Raw genomic sequence first — 6,000 nt, forward strand, 5'->3', positions numbered from 1 at the left:
TCCCAGACAAGAATGAGGTTTACACAGTAAACACACCTACGGCTGAGAGCAGGGTTAATACGAATAACAACAGAGTATGTATTTGTAGTACCGTAGTGATTAGGGACCCTAGTCACAGACCAGGCGTTCTGGGGCTCACCTGTGCATTGTATTGACTATTCTTCCATTGAATCAGATGCTCCAGCAATTTTTAAACTGATCATTTTGTTAAAGTCATGATGAGCTCAGTGGCCTTTTGCTACTTTCCAGCCTTGCACCCGGGCTGGGAGTCTGAAGATCTGGGTATTCCCAGCTCTGCCACTGTAGGACTTGGGACAAATCTGCACTGCAGTGTCTCCATGTATAAAGCGGGGATAGTCATACTGACCTGCAGAACTTCATGGTGGGAGACAGGTTGCAAGGGTTAACTCTAATGTGTGTAAAGCACTCTGATCCTGATGGGAGGCAATACAGACAGGCAAAGTATCATTATTATTATTAGACTTAGATGCAAGTCCCAAAGGGCAGACTTGGGTTTTAATACTCTCATGGTTGAGTGGAGGGGTGTGTATGTGTGTCGGGAGCCTGATATTGGGTCAGGTCTGTCTCGACATACATTGGGATTCCCCTAACATCATAACATGACCAATGATCACAATGGGACAGGGACATGTGTGATTTTCCCTGGGTACACTTGCCAGACTGACTCCAGAGCTTTCTCCGCCCAATTCTGGATGCCCCATGTAAGGGAAGGCGAGAGCGTAGCAGGTTTCTCACAAGCATTAGTGGCTTTCATGAGGCAGGTAAGGATTTCTCCTACCTCCCCATAGACACAGGCCCTTGGGTCAGAAAGCCCGAGCAGGGAAACAAAAGAGAACCTGCTGTGGAGAGGTAGGGTCATGAGCCAGAGGGTCTGGAAGTAGCCATGCTGCAGGTGCTGATGATAGGGGTGAAGTGGGGCTGGAAGCAGTGGCCCTGTGGACACTGGCTATGGGTTGTAGGGAAGTTAGAAGCAGGGGTGCTCTGGACACTGGCCCCAGGATGCATAGCAGGATTAGAAGTAGCTCTGAGTGCTGGCTATAGGCATGCAGGGGGGCCTCAAAGCAGGCTCAAACTCGATCCTGGCAAGAGTGTTTTGGGTGTTGCTGGAAGCAGGGTTGAAGCGGATGGTGGAATCAGCCTGCAGCAGCTGATATGAAATACGAAGTAGGGGTACACCAAGTGCTCATGAACACAGGAGAGGCTGGGGGTGCTGTGGTAAGTAGGGAATGGAAGCCTTGCAGGGAGCGCTGCTGGAATTAAGCCACGTTTCACTCCCACCACAGATACATCTACACTGCACTCGGGTGTGTGACTGCAGCTGGGGTAGGCATACCCACCCTAGCTTTAATCTAGGTAACAGCTAAAAAAAATAGCAACGAAGAGGGATGCAGCAGCATGAGTGTCGCATGGGCTGTACTAGCCACCTGGAACCCTGGGTACATAGCTTGTGTTGTCAGCCTGCCCCAGGGTCTGTGCTGCTGCATCTTCACTGTTATTTGCAGTGTGTTAGCTACACTGAAGCTAGCACAGATGTGCCTACCCCAGCTATAATCACACCTCCGACTGTGGTGTGGACATACCCCAAAATGCAACATACTGGGGTTGCCTTTGATGCCAGGAGTTCCTGGCCCGTGCTGACACACTTGAAATGAAGGGAGTGTCCTTTCAAAATCGCCTCAGGTATGAGTGCAACAGGGGCCAGCGGCAAGAAGTTTTAATGTGTGTGCGCAGAGTAGATAGATTTTGTATATTAAAACAAATACCATTTTAATCATCATTTGCAATCTACTTCGACACAGTCCTTAAAACTCCTCCAGCCCTACCGGGCAATTGTTGCTAAATAACCCTGAATCCAGAAGGAGGATGGAATGTAAGGGCCCCAGGACCGTGTATAGTGGAGGTGTGTTTCTCTAGGTCTTTTAGGGAGAACTACTACTTCTTGAGTCCCATACACCTCACTGGATCTTTCAAACAATACCTTAAAAACCAAAGGTCTGTGTGTACTATTTGCACCTTAAAAATCCCCTGTCCCTTTTCATAAGAGTGGGCATTTGCCCCAGTGTCCTTGGCCCAAATTCTTTACCTCCTGTCCCACTGCCATGCAGTGTGTTGAAATGCAGCCACCTCTGGAGTGAAGGACAGCAGCCAGTCTTGCAATGGTGCTCTGCATAAGTGGTTTGTGTAGTGCTCTGGGGCCACAGTCCTCATATACAAGTGTAAATAATTTAATTGTTGTTATTACTTGGCTCCTTTGCCATTTTGAATGTAGCTACTGTGCTTTAATGCAATATCAATTGATTTCTGAAAAAAAAAAACCCCACAATATTGAGTGCTCTTGCTACTATACATACCCACCATGCAGACTAACTGTTCTGTGGAGCCTTTATTCAGTGCAGAGTTAAGTGCATTGCAAGTGGCTGCTGCGGTTCCCAGGAGACCGGTTGTGCGCCTTTACCCCTCACAGGGCATGTACAGCAGCTACTCTGTGAATAGCACTTAGGTACTGTGTGTGTCACATATGTGACATTAACAACTGCTTCGCTGTAATTCACAGATAAAACAAAAAGCTGTCCTAATACAGTATCTTGCTACTAGGCTCGGAGTAGAGAAGAGACGCAGCATGTGGCTAGAAACAGGTTCAGCTTTTCTAATGCCCCTCACTCCTGACCTGCAGCACCACCTGCTGTTCCAGTCCTGGGCTCCCCACACAGCCCTGCCAATGCCCCTCACTCCTGCCCTGCAGTCGTTTCCCCCAGCCCAGCTACTCCACCCCTGGACTCCACAGATAGCTCTGACAGTTAGGGTGACCAGACAGCAAGTGTGAAAAATCAGGACAGGGAGTGTGTGTGTGTGGGGGGGGTAATAGGAGCCAATATAAGAAAAAGACCCAAAAATCAGGACTGTCCCTATAAAATCGGGACATCTGGTCACCCTACTGCCAGTGCGCGTCACTCCTGTTTTGTAATCTTCTCTACTGACTGCAGGCCTCTCTTCCCCTAACCCCTTGTCAGTGTACCTATCTCCTGAATTACAATGGCCTCTCCTCTGCTGGAATGCCATGCCGCTCTCTCAATATACCCATCTCCTGATTTGTAACGCTCACCTGTCCTAGGGCCTCTTGCAGACAGACTGCTGCTTGGTGACCCGCAGAAATGAGGCAGAGGTCTCCAAAGCCCTTCTGCACATTAGAACCAAACAGGATTTGAACCCAAGTGGATGTGGAACCAGGCTAGAGCAGAAAGCGGCTGTACTCCTTCACAGGCCATTTTCCTACCACTGTCCTGCCACAGGGCAGAAAGAGCCTGCAGAAGCTGCATGTTGCCAGCTGTATATTAATCCCCAGTCACTACTGCTGGGCGACATACATGCTTGGTTCTGCCCTGCTGACCCCACTGCTCAGTGGATCTGCCCGTGCCTCCCCCTGCACTCAGAGACTAGCCTCTTCCAGGGAGTTACTCAGGAAACAGCTGTAGCTTCCCACACTTGCAACATCCTGGGGCTTCCCTCCCCCGACTCTTATACCTTTGCTGCTAATATAGCTTTCCCACCTTCCCCTGCTCCTGGTTAGATGGAGTGATTGGCAAGGAGAGCCAAGCGCTTTCCATCCTCACTTGGGAGGCTCCATGCCAAACGAAATTGCTCCTAAGAAACCAGCAAATTTGCGAGAAGACACCTGTTTAAGAGCAGAGGTGAAAAGGGCTAGATGTTTTTCTTCCCCTTAACACCTCCCTACACCCTTTCTCCCACCTTGAAGGCCTGCTCGCTGTCTCTTCATGGCCTGTTCAAATAAGGATTTGGACCCACTACACAGGAATTTGACATCAGGCATTTGTGGTGTCTTGGGATTCTCTAGGTATATCTACACTGCAAAACAAACAAACAAACAACAAACACTCCCTCCCCAAACAAACAAACAAAACAAAAAAAAGACCCACAGCACCGAGTCTCAGACCCTGGGTTAATTGATTTGGGCTCATGGGGCTTGGGTGACATGGGTAAGAACAATAGTGTAGACGGAAACCTGGCCAGAGGGAGGATCTCAGAGGCCAGGCTCCAGACAGAGCCCAAACATCTACACTGATTTTTTTTGGCCCCATAACTCAAGCCCAATGAGTCAATTGACTTGGGGTCTGAGACTCAGGGCAGGTCTTCACTACAGGGGAGGGGTCGATTTAAGATATGCTATTCGCGTAGCTGAATTCGCCGTATCGCAGCCGACTTACCCCACTGTAGGGACGGCGGCAAAATTGACCTCTGCGGCTTCCCGTCGACGGCGCTTACTCCCTCCTCCGCTGGTGGAGTAAGAGCGTTGATTCGGGGATCGATTGTCGCGTCCCAACGGGACGCAATAAATCGATCCCCGAGAGGTCGATTTCTACCCGCCGATTCAGGCGGGTAGTGTAGACCTAGCCTCAGTATTGCAGAGTCTTCTTTGCAGTGTAGACATACCCTCTGTGTCATCAGACATCTTTGTCAGGGGGCTGTAGCCTCTCTCAAACTGAGCAGGAGAGGGAGTGTTGGCTGGCAGTTTAAACAGAAGAGTGGAAGCTAGGACACCTGGGTCCTGTCTCCAGCTCTGCCAACAATTCACTGTGCATCATTGGGCAAGTCATTTCACCTTGGTTTCCCCATCTGTAAAACAGGAATAATAGCTTCACAGCCCCACTGTGAAGGTGAGTTAGTGAATTTTGGTAACATGATTTGAGATCCTATCTCAGTTACTTAGATGCTACAGAGATAGCTAGATGGAAGATATGGACCCCAAACTGGAAAATTCCAATCTGGATTTTGAACAGCCCATATGTTGGGGATGTTCTGATGATCTGCAGTTTTAGTTTGGCCCATTACAAAGATGAGGCTGCTCACAAAATTCAGACCCAGATTTGGATTCTGAGCACCGCTAAAGTTTGGGATGCCTCATGCCTGGATCCAGGGTTCTGGGTCGGCCCACTTCTACTCCAAATACTAGGTTATTAAAAGAAGTGCTTGTGCGGCGCAGCGATGGCAAGGTCATCTCTGCTCCCCTAACCCGCCTCCTCCCCAGCATCGCGCAGGAAAGGAACCGAGGGCTCGCTCTTACCTGGGGAGATGCGCTGGCTGGAGGGGTCACCATGAGGCTCTCTGAGAATCCAGCGCGATTCTGCACCTGAACGTGTCAACCGGGCTGGTTCGCGAGCAGCTCCCACCGCAGGGAGGAAATGGGTCCGGCCCGGCTACAGGCTCGCTAGCTCCCTCTCCGGAGCGCGTCAGCAGGTGCCCTGACCGGCAGGAGCTCGCCAGAGGCTCGCCCGGCTCCGGGGTGGATCCTGCTCAGCCTCCCACTGGCTGGATCGAGCCCTTTTATAGGCAGCGCCGGGAATGCAGCTCCGCTCGTGGCTGTGCGAATGAGCCTGCTTAAGGCAACCCTGCCGGAGGGCGGTCTGCAGAGTGGGGATGCACCGACGTGCATCCCGCTGGGCCACCTTAAGAGGGGAGCCGGGGAAGGGGTGCGAGGGGGGAAGATGAGAGGCGCGGAGGGGACCGGAGCGAAATGCGGCGCGCGCCCCTGCCCCGGAGTGCGGAGCCGCCGCGCGCCCCTGCGCAGCGAGGGAGGCTGGGCGCTCAGCGCGGGAGCCGCGAGGGGGGTTGGCTAGTGCTGCTGCTGCCCCGCTGCCTCCCTCGCCTGGCGGGGACAGGGCTGTGACTGAGCTGGGCGCTCCCCTGTGGCTGCTCCGGCCGCAGGTCACTGCTGGGAGCGAGCTGCGTGTCCGGCTGCCCGCTGAGCCAAAGGCCGGGATCCCTGGGCAGAAGCAGCCGTCCCAGCCCCAGCCCCAGCCGAGCCAACCCCATCTGTCCCCCACCACGGAAGGGAGTAACTCCACTGATCACTGTCCCATATGTACCCCCCTACTCGGGGTGCAAAGCTGCGTGGGGTCTGTCAACACCACACACTAAGCCAGGCCTCTGACTCAGGTTTGAGCCCAAGCCTCTCTTCCGCCC

The 6,000-nt window shown here is 52.4% G+C and overlaps 1 protein-coding gene across 3 annotated transcripts in view; it reads right to left on the bottom strand.

The window, feature by feature from the left end:
• LOC101952321 (galactosylgalactosylxylosylprotein 3-beta-glucuronosyltransferase 1-like) overlaps positions 1-5,796 on the bottom strand; it is a 51,808-nt gene extending 46,012 nt beyond the window's left edge. For 2 of the 3 annotated variants that reach the window (XM_005292662.4, XM_065573064.1), the window contains exon 1: positions 5,102-5,796. The gene's annotated coding sequence lies outside the window, so the exon portion shown is untranslated. The remainder of the gene's footprint in view (positions 1-5,101) is intronic. The other variant, XM_005292660.4, reaches the window with a different exon arrangement.
• Positions 5,797-6,000: the final 204 nt, after the last annotated feature.

The sequence above is a fragment of the Chrysemys picta genome, chromosome 1 (genome assembly GCF_011386835.1).
Source record: "Chrysemys picta bellii isolate R12L10 chromosome 1, ASM1138683v2, whole genome shotgun sequence".
Taxonomy (NCBI): domain Eukaryota; kingdom Metazoa; phylum Chordata; order Testudines; family Emydidae; genus Chrysemys; species Chrysemys picta.